The 22,155-nt window shown below is 35.6% G+C and overlaps 3 pseudogenes; all 3 read right to left on the bottom strand.

The window, feature by feature from the left end:
• Window positions 1-2,401: 2,401 nt before the first annotated feature.
• LOC122326993 lies at window positions 2,402-6,076 on the bottom strand (annotated as a pseudogene).
• Window positions 6,077-8,354: 2,278 nt separating this feature from the next.
• Window positions 8,355-17,638, bottom strand: LOC122326992 (annotated as a pseudogene).
• A 4,096-nt stretch (window positions 17,639-21,734) lies between these two features.
• Window positions 21,735-22,155, bottom strand: part of LOC122326098 — a 28,245-nt pseudogene continuing 27,824 nt past the window's right edge.

Here is a 22,155-nt window from a genome sequence, read left to right as displayed (position 1 = left end):
TATGGCCTGCCATTTTGTTATCAACTGAACTGGGTTTAAAAGTCAGAAGAATTAAATAATACAATGAAAAACATAAAATAAAATGTTGCTGAAAGAATACAATACAGCACTACAATTACTAAAATTAAAATAAATAAAAAATAAACAAATAAAAAAATACTACAAAATAATAAAAATTATAAAAGTAGCACTTGGTGAAATATATATAAAAAAAGTTTAATTGAAAATATAAATAAACACTAAAAAATATATAATAAAATCTAAAAGAACTCGTCTTTAAACATTGGTTTGTTTAAAGATTTATTAATATGCAACATAAATATTCCAGAATTGTGCTGGATATATTATCAGCATGTAAAAGATTATATCCTATCAGAGTTCAATCATCATACAGAGATCACATTTAGCAGGGTTTGAAAACGTATAATCTCAAATGCCTATATTGAGAATGGCTCTAATATAGACACTACATTGAAAGCTCAAAGAAATCATAAATAATTCACACTTGTCTTCTACTATGGTGCCAACTCAATATAATAAAAATATTATGGATACTCACATTGTTGAAGAATCCATCCATCATTCAGATCTGAGACCTCATTTATAACATACAATCTACACAATGATCTGATTTAATTGATCAATGATGTAAAGTGCTTAGTGTCACTTCAGTTCAGGCACTTTTTATGTGCACTACACGGAACTTCATATATATATCTGAGGCCGAATCTCTAAATTAAAATAAGATCACTTATAAACATGCCCTGATCTCTGATATTAACTGAATAAACTTACTTATGTTGGAATCTTATATTTCTGTTATGGTTAAACAATAGAATTTAGTGCTAAAAAGAATGTTTCCTACTGCTTTGAGACAGACACAGCACAGTGGAGTGCTGGTTCAAATATTTTCTGAGAAAAGCACTTAGACCTAATTTTTGTGATTTGCCTGTGTTTTTCAAATGGGCATTATCCAAATAATTCAAAACACAAACCCATACCTCTAAGCAGCAACATATATACATTAATATACTTTTAAATACGCATTAAAATATAGAGCTGAAGTCAGTAAGAATTTTTTAATTTCATATTTATAGGCTGCAGTTTATAGTAACCTGGGCTTTCTGTTTCAATGCTTTTTAAAGCATAATTCATTCCTGATGCAAAGCTGAATTTTTTTGTGCATTAATTCAGTTTTAAGTGTCATATGATACTGGAACATTTCTAATATGCAGATTTGATATTTATCTATCATTAGCAATATTGAAAAATGCTTGCTGTATGTTTTAATTTTTTTGTGATTAAAAAATAAATAAATGAAAAAATCTTACTGAACCCAAACATTTAAATGGTAGTATATAGAAGTCTGAATATGCAGTTAATAATTTTAAAACTTTTAGTTTTACTGTTTTGACAGCTATGTTTATATCAGCTAAAAGATGTGTGTAGAATGGGAATGTAATGAATTATTATTTGTGCACCTACTGCATCAGCTAACGCTTATCAGGTAATTTTGATACTTTCTCCTTCAGTAAAGCTTCATTTGTGGTGAGTGTATCAGTGGTTCTCAACTGGTGGTTTAAAAAAAGAAATGGGTCTTGGGTCTGTTCTGGTGGGTTTGATGACAGCAAAATAAACAGGCACTAATTCCTTTAATATAATTTTAATATACTCACTAATTTAATGATGATAAGCTATGTCAACATTTTGTTGCCAAATATTGTGTAAATTTAATCTGTATTAATTATTCAGCCTATTCAGTTCCTTTGTCAGTATACAATACATTTTACAGGAAATTGAAAGTAATTTTGGTACATTTTACTCAATAAACTATTTTTATTCTGTAGTTGCTTGGGTTATTTGATGTCCAGCGAAACAATTGAGAACCAATCGCTCTATATAATTTAATTTCACAGTTTCAAGGCAATTCAGGCCATCAGTCCAATGGGATTGTCTCACTGTCTGAGTTCACTCTCAGAGCACAGAAGCTGATGCCATAAACAGTCTCGTGGATTATAGGATGTGCTCACCCAATGAAGGTCAATACTTCAGACATGTGTTCAGGGGCAGTACCCTTCACTGAGCTCTTTCCTTAAAAAGCCCCCACATTAGTTTCTACTTAAGCTACTGCCACAGCAGTTCCCTCAGTCTCCTTATAGCATTAATAGAAGATCACTGTCTAGCTGAGGACAGTCAGATGCAAGGTGTATCTCCAATGGGGTCAGACAGCTCTCATGTTTGGGCAAAAGTCCAAGTTCCCTTTGATTTTCTGTCGAGGAAGCCACTCAGGTGTGGTGTGGAAGCTGCATCTGCTCAAACAGATGGAGAGAATTCTCTGGTTTCTCTGCCCTCAAGATAGAGTTTATCCAGCCTAACTTCTTTATTGGTTTCTGTCAGCCCTTCAATTATAACAGACTAGGACTGGAGTGAGGTCCATCAGTTGCTTCCAACATATCCACAATATCAGGGTGATCTTTGGCTCGCACAATGAACTCCTCCAGCAGTCAGTCTACCTGAACATTTAATTCAAAGAGAGATGGTGATGAACAAGTGCTTAATGATGTGGATCAGGTTAAGTTCACTGGTTCCTCACCTTCTCCAAGTAACATCAATTTCCTTTTCAAATATAAGAGCCACTACTTCCTCTGGCACGAGGGTCCTCGATTTTCTTGTGATGTCTCTGCATGGCCTGGAAAAACATACAATTTCAGAACTTTTTCTTTATACAAACACACATTGGACTCCATCAATACTAACATCCCCATTTCTAGAGCTGCAGTATTACAGGCTGGAGGTGTCCAGCAGCCACCTGGAGGTCATCTAGAACATGACACGCCAAACACTATTTCCGTCTAAGAAGTGGGTTGTCTCAGAAACCTCCAGTACAGAAACAGCAAAAGGAAGACAGTTCTCTAACTGGATTAAAATCAAGATCATCTACATGCTAAGCAGACTGATCCAGTGTCCATTTTCACCTGATCTGCCTCTGACCTGCAGTCAGGATCTATTTTTTGGCTTCTTTATTTTAAGGGGTCGCTCACAAAGAGCTTGATGTGGGAAGAAATACATGTAATACATGTAGATAATTCATGGTGCCTGCAGAGGTTATATGCCCCATGCCGATGAAACTACTCTAAAAAAAAAAATAGTACGGAGTGGAGTGATCGCTTCAAGATTTCAAAAAGAGCGCTAAGCAAGCACTTTAATATCTCACCCTTAAATAACCTAAAAACAAAGTGTGCAATTTTTGCAATACTCTGGCGCACTTCTAGTAAAGTGCACTCATGTAGTGAAGGGGTTCGGGCTGTCCTGCTTCAATCATGAAATCCTAAACACCACGTGGTTGGGAGTACATGCACAGTTGAGTGTATCTGGTATCTGCTGTGCTTTGTGCAACAAAAAGAAAGGAACTCTAAGAACAGTATTCAAAATGTTCACTTATGAGTAAATATTGTTTCCAAATTCATCCTTGCCAATTTTTCCATTGCCATCCTTGGTCACAAAAAGTTTTAAAGTACCAATTTGAGTTTATTGGTTGATTCCCTTGAGCATTAAGTTGATAGCAGCGGCGTATCTCCACAAAATCTATGTATCCATCTCAAAGAATAAAAAGACATGGAGAGAGAGAAAATATTTTGTTAGGATATTTTAGTGCGTAGTTCAGCCATGAAAACACTAGATGGTGCAGGCTGACGGTATTGACATAACTGATTACATACACAGGGGTTGACTTGAATATCATGACTTGGCACAAGCTGATTGGTTCATGTTTTATACACAGCCAATGAGCTTGCTACTTTACATTTAAATGGCTGGCTAGCATTCCTTGAGCATTTGAGCATGTCTCTCTGAAGCCCCCTAGCTCCACCCGAATAGATCTGCTACAGGTTTATTTTATATTCTATTTGTACAGCAGCAGCATGTCTTAAATACTCATGGCAATGTATTGTCGCATGCACTGACAAATAGCAAGTCGCGATTGAGATGTGAATAATCTGGCAAAGGAGATCCAGGCAAAATCTCATTACGCTTAATCAGTCTGCAATGAGATCTCAGTGTTGTATTTGATCAGTAAACCAATCAATTTAGCTTAGAACAACATGTAACCTTCAAAATTTTTAATAAACATCATATATCATATTGCCTGTTGTTGACATAGTTGATATAAAAATAAAACAAAATGGTTAAACAATGCTAGAATAAATGCTAGAATGTTACATACATTTAGTTGCTATTTTTAGCTATATTTTAAATATATTTATAGCTATATTTTAAATATATTTAAGCTGGCCATATAATGCTTTTAAAAGTAGCATTTGCATGAACTCAAAATACATTATAAGACAGGATTTGAAGTATTTTCCAGCTGTTGAAGTAAATTTTGTCATTTTCTTAACTAAATCTATTTTCAGTATAAAAATATTTTTATTTACTATACATTTGGCAATGTACTGTACATTTATTTATTTACTACAAGTATTTGATGTATATTACGGCCTATTCTTTATTTATTTCTTTTTGCAGAGTGGGTCAGAAGGCTTTTGAACATGATAAAATAACTGTACGTTACTAAATTCTACATGTGCACCAGAGATCAAACTGCATACTATTAATGCTTACAAGTCTATTTGATTCATCCATTTAAGATCAAAAATAAAGGATATCTGTGTAACCGGTCTAAGAAAGATGATTTGCAAAGATTGCATTACTAGAACCCAGATAAAACCCTTCGAGAATGAACCTCACCCCATCCATGTCGAAAGTGAAGAACACCTGGTCAATATAGCTGTTAGCATCCTCAGTCATGCCCTGCAGTCCCAGGATGGACTTGAGCTCAAAAAGTGTGATGAGGCCTGATGGAGACTCCTGCATAAACTTGTTGTACCAGTGGTGCATGTCCTCAGCGAGGATGTCGTCCAGACTTGCGTGTGCTGCCCCATGACGGTGCCCTCCAGCCCTCGCTGGTCCAGGCGGTTATCGTCCCTGTGAGCTCTGATGGCGAAGCTGCAGACTGTCAGCGGGATACTGAATGTCTGAACCTATTAGATCCAGGTACCAATAAAAGGCGGCACCTTAAAATAACTGGTACTAATGAGATAATGGCAAGGCCTGGACCGTTAAAGAGTAACTGGCACAGAGAAGAGAATGCTTATATAACAGCCGCTCAGCCTGCAGATGAACTATTGTGTGGTCATTGTAGTCCAAAGTGCATCAGAGGCCAACTCTTACTATGCTTTAGCCTGGGAGCTCTAACAATTATAGCTATCCATCTGTCTCTCAATGCAGACTTTAAATAACTCTTCATTTTCACAGAAATAGTCCAATTTAAATAGGCTTGCTAAAATTTGGTCTGATACGGATTAATGGTTTAATTAAAATGTGTGATAATGACACATTAAAAATTCTGTACTATTTTGTCTACATAAAAAACAATAATTTAAAAGACTACAATTGCATAGTGTTACATAAACATAGTATAGTGTTATATGTCTACACTTTATATTAGGTGGCTTTAACTACTGTGTACTTACAAATCAATCATTTGGTGCCACGCGACTTACATGTTTTTACAAAATATGTAATAACATCTGTAATTAAGTTCTGTAATTACATTTATAAAAAGTAGTAGTATAAAAGTTATTTCTAAAGGAATGCAACATTATGTAACTAAATGCTACTACTTTTTATGGAAACTAATGCGTTATGGCACTTTTTCTTTGTTACCTTAAATATGAGCAGGGCTTGATTGTTTGTTTTAATATAAGTTGTTCTATTTATAGAAAATGTAAAGGCCTTTCACATCAAAAAGTGTAATGAAAATCCTTAGGCTGAATTCATGTCTGTACAGCACATGAGTTAGTTTATCTCAAGTCATTTTTGCTTAGGACAGTTAAACTGTATCATCAGAGGTCAGCAGCAAAGACATTAGTCAATGAAATGGTATTAGAAACATTTGTATTAACATATTTAATTACTGCAGGTTTGTGTATTTTATATTTATTTAACTGCTTTAATTGAGTTACGTGTGATGAATTAAAGCACATTCACATTCATCCCAGCCTTAAACCTTACCCATGCAACCAAACCTGGCTCCTAACCACATAATGATCCCACCTCAATAGCAGCAGACGTTTTCAACACAATATGAGCACAATAACTAAATTGTACTTATTTTTACAAATTAAGTACATCAAATTACATTTTTATGACAAGTAGTAAAAGGCCACCTTATATATATATATATATATATATATATATATATATATATATATATATATATATACACACACACTCACATAATACAAATATATTGTGCATCCCAAAGTTCTTTTGATAAATGCTTGCATGTAGTTTCTGGTCATGCAGAATCAAAATAACATTTATACTTTACAAAATCTTATTATTGTAGGATTATTGTTTTGCATAATTCTGACATAAATTCAATTAAATACATTATGCAGATAAGACATTTTATGTGTAACTCAGCTAAACAGTTTTTGCAAAATCCAAACTAAAAATGTTTTATATCTTTAGATCTATGAACAACAATCGCTGCAAATTTCTATAATTCCTTTTAAAACGAAAATGGTGATCATAGCAAATGTACACTGCATCACTGGTGAGAAAATTGTTGTTGACTTCCACATATAAACCAATTGGAATTAAATAGAAATGAAAGGTGAGAAAGCATTTTTGCAATTCACTGGTAATGAAGTCACAACACTTTAATGCAAATGCTACTGGTGATACGACCTGATGATCTCCCAGCTTCATTCTGTCTGTCTGCAAGCCAGTCTGATCACTGACTTTTCTCACTTGAAAGTGGTGACGAGGCAGATCTGTGCTCTCCGTTAGGGTCTTAATGTGGTTTGTAGCCACTGCAGTAAATGGGATTATGTGACTCTGATCATTAGCTCAAACGTTCATTGTGAGCATTAGCCTGAACCTCTCAACTCATTACTTTCTGCCATTTCTAAAAAGTCTACCAGTAAATTAGGGATTCTGGGATTCAAACATAACATAAAAAACTAAACAAATGAAAACATTGATGACATGCAAACACACATAATTACAAGACAGTGAAATGTGATTAGCTCAGTGCTATGCATGCTTATCCTCACACAGAGAGCAACAGGCACATGTCACTCATCTTTGGAAAAGATTTTATAAACCGTGATAGCATAAGCCAATCTCTCCGAGCAGAACAAAGTTAGTAAAGCAAAAAGTCACTTCTGTAAAAACATTTTAAATTCTCACAGCAATGGCTATTATCCTAATCAATTTCATATTTTTTATTTTTACATCACATTTTCTCGTAAACAATATTAACGATTAGGACGAACCAAAAAGGCTGCTAGTATTTCGTTGAAAGCCAGATTAGGAAACATGAGTTGATCCACAGTAAATCCTTCCTCTCCTGACCTTGAATATCTGATTCCAATCTTTAATTAATCTAATTGCTATTACTGGATAATACTGCATCCTTTCACAACTTAGAAAACCAGCATGATATTTGGGTCCAAGCCATAGTTAAATATACTAGTCATAGTAGTGTTCAATGTGAATAATTAAACAGAACACTTGCTTAAAGAGCGAGAGAGAGCTCTATTTAAATGATAAGCTGTGCCTCTCTAGAGCTTCCATGAGGTCAGGTCCAAGAGATGAGAACAGGACTAATGCTGAAAATCTGTCAGTGACCTGATTACAAGATTTTATAATGGAAATGAGAAGATTCTGGTACTTACTCTGAACATATATGTAGCTACATTACACCAGAATACGACCAGCCAGAATCATGACCTCAAGATCTCATCTTTATGATCCTTTCAAATACTATTATATTTTACATCCAACATTGCACAGAGAAAACTACAATATTTTCCAATAAAATGTGGAAATGATTTTTTTCATATTTTTTTTTTTTTATTTTTTTGATAGGAATACAACTATAAACAAAACAGAATAAAAAATGTCCTTTAGTGAAGACTATATACAAAAGCACTAACCAAACTAATTTGTCAATTCACACAAGAGGCTCAGAATAGACCAAATATTAATACAACTGTACAGAAGAGAAAATACTGTTGTTCTCTGCACCTGCCGGGTTTCACTTGCTCATTCAAACCGCTCAAATGTTTGAAGTCCAAAACCAAGTTATTCACATTATTCATCTTTTCCTGATGTCTTTGCTTTGGGTAAGCACTGAAGAGTTCTCCGGTCTGAGGCAGATCTGTCCCTTTCTTTATTTAGAGGCTTTGCAATCCTGCAAAATACAAATGGTGAGTAAAAAGTTGGTGCATGTAACTAGTGTGAACGGATGTGACTCGCACTCACTTGGCCTCTACTGGTTTACTTCATCCTTTTTCTGTTCCTCTTCTTTCATCTGTTGTGTCAGGTTCTGTTTGTGGTTGTGTTTCTGGCTCTTCACCCGCTTCTTCTGTACGGTTAGCCAGCTGTGGTTCATCTTCACTTTTCTCTTGTTTGTCTTCTGGGCTTATTTTCTCTTGTTTGTCTTCTGGTTCTATTTTCTCTTGTTTGTCTTCTCTGGCTCTGTTTTCTCTCTGGTTCTCTTTTCTCTTCTTTCTCTTCTTCCTGTTCCTTTCTGAAGTCACAGTCTCCACTTTCCCTCCGGTTCTGGCTTCTCAGAATCTGTGGATTTCATTTCCCTGCTCAATCTGTTCTTTATAAAGGATTCTGGGTCTGCCGACGCCTTGTGTCTTCAAACACGCCCTTCGTGCCCGCTTTGGAGTCGCTTGATCGAGGAGGGCTGTTTTATCCACCTCTTCATCCGCACTGACTTCCTGTGTCGCCGCGACGCGGCGCGCGCTGATGGAATGTCGAGCTTTCACCCTGCTCAGATTTAAAACACGTTCAAACACTGAGCGGCTTGTATTGGTTTGAATTCACTGACATGTGAAATGCTCGAAGTCTCAAACCTTGTTGATGCTTTTGAGAACAGTTCTCGGCGGGCTCTCGCTGGCAGGACTTTCCTCTTGTTTGGGTGTGACAGCTGCAGGAGGACTAGAGGGGCTGCTGGGAGCCGGGCACTGTAACTTCACCGCCCCTGGGCTCTTTGGGAAGGGCGGAGGTCCCGTGGGAGAAAGTGTAAGGCTGGCCTGTGTGAAATGGGATGGAAAATCACTTTTATTATCTAAAGCAACACTGACTTCTGTCCACTAGAGGGAAACATTGCTGTGAACAACCAACCTGCAGTTTCTCAATGAGGGGCAGAGTTTCTGTTCTTCCTGGTTGATGCAGTTTCTGCTCTTTTCTATACAGTTATAAATAAATCGGTGTATATATATATATATATATATATATAAAAAACATACTAATACTAATGTTTTAATTTGAAAAAAGCACTGAAAATCTGCATTATTGCTACAGTGCATTGCATGTAATTTATTATCAGGTAATATGAATTAGTAAATAGTAAAACATTTTTACACGTGATTCATCTACCAAGGATATTGTTTTAACTACACTGTTAATGACAGCTAGTTTTATTGCTGACAATGTAGGTTTTTTCTCCGTCACCTGAGGGATAGTCTCACCTCATCCTGGCCTTTGACCTGCATCAAGCACGACGGAAGGCAGCGGCAGAGAACGGCAGGGGGTCTTCTCCTGACAGGCTTGTTCTGAAACAAAAGCAGAGCTCAGGTCCACATGCCTAAACACGTACATACCTTTACTAGCACATTACTTCCACAGAATTCCTAATGATCAAAAAAAAGAAAGAGAGAAAAAGAACACCCTGAACATTTAATATTTAAAGTAATACAAATAAACTAAATACAAATACACAAAACCTGTAGAAATAAAAACAATTAAAGACCAAATAAAATTAATAAAACATTTCATTAACAATAATATTAACAAAAGAAACATAAAAACTAAAGTCAACACATAATATTTAAAACCAAAATAATTCCAGTAATACTACACTATAATATAGAAACAAAAATCTTACAATATATAAAAATATATATTTTTAAATAAATTGATAAATATATGAAATATAAAAATAAAATATAAATTTTAAAATAAAAATACACTCTGTAGATCAAACATTAAGATATGCACACATTACGACTGAAGGGGAAAGGGGGCAAAAGGCAGAGGAAAGGTAAAACCAAGATAAGCCATCTGTCACTTGCATAGACATGCAGCATAGTGGTTCTGCATTGCATAACATCTAATTCTTATTAATATCTGTGCTTGAGGGCACCTTCCTCTCGATGTCTGTTTCCTAAGAATGACACTTTGCAAGCAGTTCATGAGAATTTGCAATATTAAGTCTTAACATTAACAATTAGGCACATATAACAAGAGTGGCACATTCATAAAGACAAAAATCTGGGTGGCACAGAACCAAAAATACATAGTAAAAGAATGAGACAAGAAAGTTTGCTTCCTTGTCTTCTCGGTGTATGTGGCTGACATGAAACCCTTTGAGATTTTCCCCTGAATTATACACTTCCTCTTGCTTAATGTGCACTGAGGGTATCAGAAAATATATCATACAGTTATACATTCTAGACTTAAGTACATATACTAATTATACTATTAAGTACAACATATACATTCATTTGCTATTGATAAATTTAATTTTTCACGTCTTTTTTGCTTTTCCACACTAAGCCTTGGGGCTAACTGTTTTGTTTTTGCTTTTGTTTTGTCTTTTTTAAAAAGAAAAGACAGCAGAAAAACGGAAGATTAAATACAAAAATGGTAAACTATAAGCAAAAGCAGGAAAAAAGGTTAAAAAGATAAGACGACTTTGTTAAAGTCATGAAAAAAGGAGATGGGACATATTAGGAAGTTGAAGTGCGAAAGCAGAGAGGATGTGATCATATTCGGATAATATGAAACCTCACCACTTCAGCCTCTGTCATGTGGGATATTGGACAACTGAATTTTCCAGCTAGTTCAGCCACAGAACGCTTTTTACAACAGAATGCTCCTGAAATATAAAAATGTTAGTGTGAATGATAATGCCGCTTCTTTTGATATATTTTCTTAATAAGATTTTCTTTATATTTACTAAGCATTAAAATCCTTGACAAAGCACTCTAAAATAAACGCATTAACTGTAAAAACACCTGCCACCTTTATATATTCATAACAAATTCTCTTAAAACGTATGAAAACGCTACAAGCATTATTGCAAAAAGAGCAAAGCAACACCTTATATTAGAGGATATTAGTCCAGCTTTTTGACTTTTTTTAATCTTCTAGTAAAAGATTTCTAATTACAAGCCATTAGGTTCTGTTATGCTGACAGTGAGGCTGAGAAAATGTCTTGTTTTTCACCACAGGAAACCAGCCGTGAATACTCATTTGAGCGAAGTGATGAAAACAGCGTATTTCAGCGAAATCTTTGAGAAAGTGCTTTTGAGCCACGCAAGCATCCTCGGGGACACGGGATGACTTAAGCCCACTGTTATCATTCCCGTCTCAGGCTCTTCCATCCACAGGCTTCCCATCTATGACCATTAGCACTCTCTCACTATCAGTGAAGGGAAACCAGTGCTGCCTTGTCAAAAGTGATAGCAGAATTTGGTATTTTAGGGCTGAGGCAATGTCTATGGACATTCACAACTGTTTGTTTTCAAGAGTTTCAGTTTTAGAGCGCTGTGGGAACCCACTAACACTAAGCTGCATGCAGTCTATACCTTACAGGATGTTGGTTATACAATGATGAGGCAACTTATGATAAGACTGAAGTATATAAGAAGAGTCACAAACAGGAAGGTGTTTGAGCAAACCAAACCATTTTTGAACAAAGTTATTCATGAATACAACTTTTCCTTCATGAAGTTTCTCAGTATGCAGATAAAAAAATGTGGTAAATACTTTAAGTGCCTCTATTACAGATTTTTGAAAATGACCTTTCATGAAGTGTGTAACACAGCTCTAAGTGAATGAAAGCATCCTGCAAAGTTTTAAATTGAAAGTTCTCATGTTGACATCAAAATGAAACATTAGAGTATCGCCCACCCACGTGGTCTTTTTGCATTCATCTGAATAAAAAGCTAATTCATTCCTTACCACTAAGTGCATCTTTTGGAAGTGTTAAAAGCTCACAAACACTGCTTTAAATGAAATCGACCAATCACCGAGAGCTTTGTAAAAGTTCTAATTTGAACAAATCACAAGTCATTAGAACAATTAAAGTAAAAATAAATGCATATTATAAAACTAAAGTGTTTTTCACCTTGCATGCATGTCAACCCATTGTTTGACTCCCAAAACAAAAAATATGAACCTTTCATAATCCATAATAGGGTCACTTTAAAGCCTTTCTGTATAATGCATTATAATTATTCATATTGTTTGTTGTAATAAATTATATCTTCTTTGTAAATAATTTTACAGTGTGATAGAGAAAATAATTATAAGTGGTATAATGTATTAACTGTGGTTATAATAATCGTGAGGTGAATTAAGGCATAATTATTCGCAGTAAAATATTAATGCATTAATACACTAAAACTACTTTTATAATGCATTATACAAAAAGGCTTTAAGTAAAGTGTTATGCTTGTTTAAAACAGAAAATGTATCATCATCCCAAAATACTGATCTCTTCTCAATGACCTGAAATTGCATGATGATCAATGGCTGTCAAATTAATATTATGTTTTATTTATTCTTATATACAAACAACAGTTACTTTAGAATCAGTAAATAGCAAATTTTATTATTAAATTTTTGAATCGCTCAAAACTGCTCATTAATCCAAGAACAAAACAATGCTTTACTACTCTCTTTGTGAGTGAGTCATCGAATCATTTTGGATTTAATGATTCAAAACAACTGATTCAGTAACTCAACTGATTCAAAAACACACAGATTCATCCAAAATTGAAACACTACAGAGTTATGCTTGTGCTATACTTCCACTTTCGTGACTTAGATTGGGTAAAAACTGTTAGATCGATATGTTGGTCAGTGTAAAATTTTATTTAATCAATGCTTTAATATACTTTTTTTGAACCCGAATCTTAATTTCTACACTCCAATATATCAAGCTAACACAAAGTACTACAATTCTTTTCAATTTTGCTACGGTGTCCATGTACACCTGGTAGCCCTTTAAAAAGGCATATGACAGCCATAATAAAAAGCCAAATAAGAGCTGGTAAACACCTGGGTACCTTGATGCATTTAGGCTTCATTTAAATAAAAACACTTTGCTCAGCCTCTTTCTATCTGCACTGCTCCTCAGTGCCGTCTGTGTCTGCTGCCCATGTGTTCCAGCTCCACTAGATCCAGTCCTCTTTAAGATAAAAGCATTCCATCATGACATCATTTGCCTTATTTAGGTGCCCAAGATGATTACAGAAAAAAAGCTTGTTCTGTGAAATAGCTTGTTGCCATTTTAAATCGAGGCATGTTTACAATTCACTGATATATCAGTACAACCTCAAAAATTGATATTCATGTATCTGAGTAGAAATTGTGTCTACAGGAACACAATTGGCAGCATTTTAGCTGATATCAAGCAAGGCCAAGCATGTATTTTAGCACCCAGCTCACTTCAGACTCCAGCCTGAGAAAAACATTCTCCAGTGTGACCCCAAGAAACATTCACAGAAATTTTTAGTGTCACTGACAAATTGATAAAATTTAAATGCTAACCGCCAAAAACAACATGGGAAGATGATGAGGACCTGCCCCAGAGACTGAAGCGCTCCCAGAGCAGAGCTCTCCCATGCTCAAAATGCAACATAAGAGCATGTTTGCTATTTTTAACAACAGCAACTGAGAGAAACACAACTAATTTCTTCATCCATTTCCCTCTATAATCAGATTTTGGTTTTTCATATAGATATAAGTATGAGCATAATCTAGCATTGCTAACATTTATTTCTGCTACACTGTGAGAATATTACATCAAAAACTGCCAAAAATACATCTTGGATTGCCTGAGGGGGAGTAAAATAACCAGCCATGTTTTCATATTTGGATAAACTATGTCTTAAAACATGAACATAAATGACAAATGCTATGGTCTTTGCTTTAAAAGGTTTAATTCATACTCAGTGTGTATCTCACATGTTATGTACAAGGCTATTGAGCCTATTACTACTCATTTAAGGCTGTGTGGGCAGCTCTTCCTTGAGACCCAGTGGGTGGTAAAGAGATTTTACACACAATCAAAGAGAGCGCCTGTGTGTGTGTGTGTGTGTGTGTGTGTGTGCACCTGGTATTTATCACGTTATGGGGACCAAATGCCCAATGTCAAGGATAGGAACACCAGGAAATTTTGATTCCCCATTTTGTCTCCTCATGAGGAAACAAGCTTATAAAACATACAGAATGATTTTTGAAATGTAAAAATACCAGCAGGAGTGAGTGAGTGAGCAGTGTGTGTGTGTGTGTGTGTGTGTGTGTGTGTGTGTGTGTGTGTGTGTGTGTGTGTGTGTGTGTGTGTGTGTGTGTGTGTGTGTGTGTGTGTGTGTGTGTGTGTGAGTGTTAAAACGTACACATCTGCAGAGGTGACTCCTGAAGATGACATCACTGCCACTAATAGTTTCTTCAACAATTTTACTACCTCAATAACACTGTTAGCAACAAAAGAGAGATCTATTCCAAGCTTACTTTCTCTTTTACAAGAGCTGGTATCAGTCAGATGACACGGGGTGAGTAAACAATGCTACAAAACATAATCAATTCAGTGCATGAGCCTTTCTTCATCTCCAGAAACAGGGCATGATCATGATGACATACTTCGCTGTTAAACCGCACTGCAGAGCTGAAGCAAGAATCAGCCATCATGGAGTGAGGAGCAGCTACGTGTAAAAACAAAAACATCTGCTAGGCTCGGTATTTGGTCTGTGTTTCATCCTGAACTGTTTCTAGCTGTGTTGTTACCAGCTGCAGTTTGTCAGAGGCAACAAGGAGGCAGTATTCTTAAAAATAAAAAATAAAAATGAAATGTGTAAAGAAATAAATTGCAAATAACACTTTAAACTGACTTTTAAACAAATGGATTTTTACATTGTCACAAAAATATGGTAACACTTTTTGTGTATAGTGACCGATTCTGACTATTAACTAGTTGCATATTAGCATGCCTGCTATTAACATATACCTGACCACAATAAATACCTTACTAACTATTAATAAGCAGAATAGAACTATATTGAGGCAATGGTAGGAGTTAATGTTTGTTAATAGCAAGAACTGGACTCAAAATAAAGTGTGACTCAAAATACTACTATTTAAATAATGTTTTTGAAAAGTTACCTTCCTGAATTAAGCAGCAAATTGCTTCTTGACTTATTATTCATGTTTGATAATAATATGAAATAACATGTAATTACTTCATCGATTTCTAAGGACCACGTGTGACATTGAGGACTGCAGTAATGGCCTTTAAAATATAGTGTTGTCACTTTAGCAATGCATCACAGGAATAATTTACATAAAAATGAATAAACTGTAATAATATTTCTTCAATATGACTTCTCACTGCATTTTTGATCAAATAAATGAAGCATAAGAGACGTTTTTTCAAAACATAAAAACAATTCTTTACTCCACCCTATTCTTTTCAATAGTAGGAGCCTTTGCTTTGTTTTTTATAAATACTATTAATAACTATATAAACTTCTTAATTATTCTAAGTATCATTTATATATGCACGGTGTTGCATCTGTCTTTAACCTGTGAAAGCGGTTAAATGACTGGAACATTAAATTCAATATGCAAAAAAATAGTAATAAAACCCTCGATCCTCCTCATTTTAGAAGTCCACCAGTACATGCTGGCGATTATGAGCGCTAAAGAGAGGAAAAATAGAATCTTATTAGTGTGCCACAAAGAATCTGTTGTATGTCTGAGGGTTGAAGGACATGACTCTCAATTTACATAACACATTCTAATGGGAAAGGACGCACAGGAGGAAGACAGAATTGTATAACCCAAAAACATATTCCACAAAGGCACTGGAATGTAGGCTCTTTCTTACCTACAGAGATTCTTTTCTCTTCTTTCTGCAAACATGCCAGAATCCACTTTATAATATAGAGGTACAAACTGCATTCTCTTAGCATTGGTGTAGGGATGGATACAGCAGGAGTATAAAGAAATTATAACTGAGCAAATGAGAGGTTAACTCTGGCCATCATATATATCTCAGTGGAAGCTTGACTGGTGCAGGACCCAAGTTGTGATTTGCTCTGCATGCAGGGCTCTTCCTATTTCAATATCTGTGACACTTTAACAGCATTGAGTGGTTAATGGCACCACAAGAATAATCACAGAGCTAAGTCCCCAACTACCAACTACCCTGAGCTGGGATGTTAAATCTAACACTCATTACTCATTATATAAATAATATCATATTATCTACTATATATGATATTCTTGATATCCAGTCCATTCTATACTCTTAGAATGGTCAAAGGATAGTTAATCCTTTAAAATATTTTGAGGAATGCTGGTAACCAAACTGACCTCTCTTTACAAAAAGATGACAAATTCCACTACAAAAATAAAACTGAAAAAATAACAATAAACAAATAAAGGTAAATTGTCAATTGCAAACATCTATAATATGTTTAGCAATTATATTTCTGTGAAAACCTGATAAATTTAATGATAATACATTGCTACATTTAAAAAGCAGTCAATAGAAAAGATCTTCTCCTGGCTGGCCATGCTAACTAGCCAAACTTCCTTTGACCTCTTTAGTTAAAGTTAGCTAAATGTCTGTATGTACAGCCAGTCCTCCAACAACAATCATAACGCTTACCAACATTTGAGGTTTGTTACACCCACAATAATGCAAGGGTTGAATGTTACGCATAGCAAAACCTAACATTTTCAGAGATTTGTATGAAGTATGCTTATATGGCGTAAGTCACCGCTTTTTAATACTAAAAGGCAGCAGAGTTCAAGAAAATCACGCTTTTGTAGAGTGATTCTATCCAAAAGTGCCCCAGCTCTATGACCTCATGTACTGGCTCAGAATACTTGGAGCGATGGTGTATCGGAAAAGTCGAGGCTTCGCAATACACTTGGGTGTGAGTCAGTGAGTTATGATGACGACTCCACCTCAGGATTTGAATCAGTCACACAGTGTTCCAGAGTATGTAATGTGACTCCATCTACAGAATAGAAGTCCACTTCCTGTAACAGCACAACCTGCATCCACTTGACATTATCTGACAAGGTCCTCACTGATCGGAAATGACTATGAACCAGAAAAAGACATAGACATCTGTGGTTCAGCCGCGGTACATTTACACCGCTTGGCTATTCCAAATGAAGTCATGTCCTGACCCTTGAAGGGTGGCTGGGACAAGTTCACACCCATATGCTCACAGTCTCCCAGCACAAAGTTCAGCAAGTTCTTTATGAGGTAATGAACGATCGCCTCCTAAATGCACGGAACGCTCTCCAGTACACAGAACTAAACAAAATATACACGTTTTTTTTTTTTTTTTTTTTTTTTTTTTTTTTGGGAGGAAGCTTGTTGTAATCGGTGCCAATGTCGCGGTTGCAATAACATTTTCCTTCTCCAAATCTCCTCATCTATGAACACACTCTGTGGTTATGTTGCAGCTCTGACAAGAGAGGACTGTCGCCCTAACAGCTGCTGAGGTGGACTGACACTGACCCGCATACTCACATAGCTGAGCATTCAGGAGATAATCAACTTAAATATCCTGACGTCCGCGCCATGCTGGCACAGCGCCTGAGAGTCAACACGACCCAACACAAAGCTGTAATCAATCCAGTCATCACAACTCCAACAGCCATGATACTAGCTATCATTGAAGTGGATAAAACCAAAGTCGTCCTAAACTTCCAAAACCAGAATGCAAAACCTTGATTAACTTTTTCACCCACATCAAGTGTATATTTTTAAGGTGCATCTTAAATGCGGCTCAGCCTCGGCTAATATATCCAGAAAATGTGGTTCTCAGGCTTAAAAGTGTGCAAAAATGAGTTGAGAGATCAATTTATTTTGTCTTGTTTGTGGAGGTTTAAAGCACGGCATTGCAAGCATCTGAGTCAGCAAACAGTTCTCCTCACCACAACGCAATTTTCAGAGCAAGACAACAGAAGCATAGCATGCACATGTTGTTTTGTATGTTATAATTCACTTTCCAGTGCAGCAGCACACCTTAAATTTAGCTTAATTTAGTATGTTATGATACTGTGCAGCCCCATACTGTTCCCTTTAGTCTGCATGGTCAGTAATTGTAAACAACATGATAAAGCGCCAAATATGGCACAATATTAATGTTGATGACTTTAACTCCTTTCATTTCATAATTTGCATGAAAAAAAAGAGCTGCATTAAATAATAATAATCACTAAGAATATCTTTTATTTTGGTATATAATTCAAACAATCACTGATATCAGAGATATTTAGAGATTTTATTAAAATAACCAGTTTGGTAAATAGTCTCTCGACTTATGTATGGCAGCTTCAGTGGGATATAATAATATGTAGGGCCCATGTAGGTCATGTGTATAAAACATCTAGAAACCTATGATAAAATGTAAATATTTCTGCCCACAAGTCACTAAAACTGCACTCAAAAATATTTAGTAAAGCCACAAAGCCTTAAAAAGGCTGTTCATTTGTAGGCCAATTGTTTTTCTATAATCGCCAAAAATGTCCTAAGATGGAAAAGTGGTTTGAGCATTCAGCCACTAAATTAATTGGGCAAACTGTACGCTGGAAATCAGTCGACAAAACTTCCAATCTGCAAACACAAGCACGTGGGTCCACCATCCAAACCCGCTATTTTAATCTGTCATACGATGAGGTTACACCACTTCCCCGTGGCTTCAGTTGAAGGTTAGCTTGCTGCCATTCCAGTCATACTTCTAACTTGAGAGCATGGAGGAGGCAGTGCCAAGTCAACAGGATTCACTGGTCAAACAGAATTCAGAGAGTTACTGGCACAAACACAACAATAAACTGGGTTAGACATGAAAGCAGCCTCTGCAAACAAGATTATGTGTAAATCAAAGGAGGTTTGCAGGTGGCTTGGCTGATATGGATGACGTAGCCACAGCCATGCTTTATTAATTTTTCACCCACTCAAACACCCACTATTACCAAATACACGCTGAGAGTGATATGTGGAATGTAAACAGTTATCTCTAACCTTGACAGCACATAATTAAAAACATAATTATTCTGTCTGTAAAAAATAAAAAACAAAAACAAAAAACGTGTTAAATTAAAAAAATACAAATACAAAAAAAAATTTAACTTGTGGAATATAAACTTATGGATACAATGGAGCTCTAAAAGTTTATCTCAAATCTTTTACTAAATTCATTTGTAAACAAAAATGCTATGATGTGAATCCAAATAAGGTAAAGTTCAGTAACATAATCAAAGCTTTATACAAAAGTGTGGAGTTCGTGCAGCTTTTTGATATTAAAGCATAGGACAAATCGATACACATTTAAAAAAAAAAATATTTTTTATTCTGTATCTTTTTTAAAAAAATACTGAAATGTACACTATATAGCATAATGCAGTAATTTCTTATGACATCTGTAATTGCTGATGCTTTATGTATCTCTGAATCATCTTGTGGCATCTTATGACTGAAATGCAATGTTTTTGTTTACTCTGTAGCAGACAACGCGTGAAGAGCAGTATAGAAAATAAAACTTTTGCAAATAAAACAACAGCTTCAGCGCAAGCACAGAAAAATAAATTTATACCTCCATCTTGCAGCGCTGTTGGCGTTCTCAACTTCAAGTCGCTGCCTTTGGTGTGACACTTGCTGAAGCAGCGCGCGCGCGCTTCCTCTGACACGGCGCGCGCGCTTCTCTCACAAGTCAAGAGGGTGGTCGTTAGTTATATTTTTAGGTCTGACTTCTAATAACATTTCCATGGTCAAAAGATTGTGCCATACTCTGCTAAAAAGTTGTTGCAGTGAAACTGGCTGCAGTTTCTTACATATTTTCTTCAGACTCGTGAAATGTGTGCTGTTATCACTCAAGGTTCATTTGGCAGACATGTTTCGTAAAGAACGGCACTTTTTGACAAAATGGAATTAAAACCCTGTTAAATTCACATGAGGACTTCCATACATGTGTTTTTTACAAACAGCTGTTTTATCTACGTTGAGAAGGTCGCCTCATGCTGGCGCGGCCGTATTTACATCAAACGACATGCATAGTGAATGGACAAAACTACCATCACCAATACTACATCCATTTATTTATTTATTAGTTTTTGTTTTGTGATTTTAAACCTCAAAACAATTTCTAAAATAGAAGACTAAATCTAAAAATAATATCGTACATTATACAGCCCCTAGAAAAACTTCTAAGAGGGCCTCAAGATAACTTAAAATGACAAAACATCGAACAGAGCTATGCTTAACAGCATTGCAACAGAAGTGTGCAAACACAGAAACAAAAAATTGGCTTCTCATATGCACCAGAAAAACACTGGTACTGTTGGAATAAATAGGTTAAATGAAACAAAAAATTAAATGCCTGATTGCACCTGAAGTTACTGTTTGTATCCATTTGTTAATATCCACATGGTACTAATGATAGTTTCTCTGATTAATGATTAATTAAAAAAAAAAAGTCATAAGACAAAATATTGGTAAAATTTAATAAAACAATGTAGGCAAAACGCAGTCAAAAACTGATGATACACTGGGCAACTTTAGGAAATGTTGTCTTAAAGGTCAACCAGGTGAGACGAGGGCCCAAAACTGATCTAAATTATCCAAATAGAAATTGTTTACCCATTCTGAATTGAAAAGTGCCTAAACAACATTGCTCAAAAAGTTGCCCAGTGTCTCATCAGTTCAAGGCTGTGAGATTGTGAGAGGCACAACCTTGGCGCTGAAGCAGAGAATGTTTCCAATGTACTTTTATGCAGTATGCACCATAATGGGAGGTGCTTTAGTAAAGGAACAGCGGCTTAGTGATTGCTAACACTTCCATTTATAGATAAATGAAAGAGGAAACTTTAATTTTATTTTTTTACAGACTGTTCAATGTTTATGTATAAAAGAAAAACATGCTATGGAAATAGTTTCTGAGATCGCCTCTTTTTAGCATTGCATCTTTAAAAACGAAAAATGTGTTGTGGATTATACATGGACGTTTTTGTAATGAGATTTGACCATTGACTATGACTTTTACTTACTGTACAAAACAACCCACCCATAACTCCCCAAAAATGCTTAAAAGACAGTTTCACCTAGAGCACAAACAGTGAAAGGATGTGCAGATATGAAAACGTGATATTCACCACACAAAACTAAGCTTCTCATGCAAAATCTGATGACAAACAGTGTCGATGCTCACTTCACAAAGCACAACTGTGCCAAGTATGGAAACCTAAACAGAGCTATGTGCGTAGTTTTAATGTGGCAACAAGAAGAGCTGCAAAAAGGTGAATGCAGAAAGGCACACGCTTTGCTTAGCATTACTTTTAAAGCTTTGCTAGCATTACTTAGGTTTCTGATTGCACAGACTTCAACATGGGACTTCTGCAGACACGTGCCATAGACGCACACAGAGAGAAGTGAAACCTTCAGTACAGGACTAAAACATGTTTAATTGAAAACAAACTGAAAACATAACATGTGCTACAGTAAACACCTCCAGGTGAGTTTAATAATATCGCTTAACTATTAGCATCATTAACATTCAACACTATAATACTGTAGAGTTCCGTACCAACAGTGAAGAGAAAAAAAATAATAAGTGACTCGCTCATCCAGTTTCATAGAACAAGAGACTGCCCGGGGAAAGCTTATCACTGGCTGAGCTATGAAACTGAGCAAAATGAACTTCTAGGCAGTGACGTACAACATGAAATATGGCAACAGAAGTGCAAACAGTTCATTGCAAATCAACAGCATTGGCGAGATTACAACAATTTTTGGTGCCTTCAAACTACAAAACATATTTTTAACTTAACTCCTACAAATGACAAATAAACTGCACATCATATGTAAAAAAAGAAAAAATTAAACAAACACACATATATCAGGATTGTACACTACTCACCTTGTTTTGTACATGCAAGTAGTTCTCAAGTGGGAAAAAAAATGCAATTTACTCTCACGACACACATATAACACTTGTAAAAGACTCTAAATCTTTCTGACATTAGTTGAACTGCTATAATAGA

This window comes from Puntigrus tetrazona, chromosome 21, assembly GCF_018831695.1.
Source record: "Puntigrus tetrazona isolate hp1 chromosome 21, ASM1883169v1, whole genome shotgun sequence".
NCBI classification, from domain to species: Eukaryota; Metazoa; Chordata; class Actinopteri; order Cypriniformes; family Cyprinidae; genus Puntigrus; species Puntigrus tetrazona.
The sequence above is the reverse complement of the archived record's forward strand: the minus strand, read 5'-3'. Positions and strand labels throughout refer to the sequence as shown.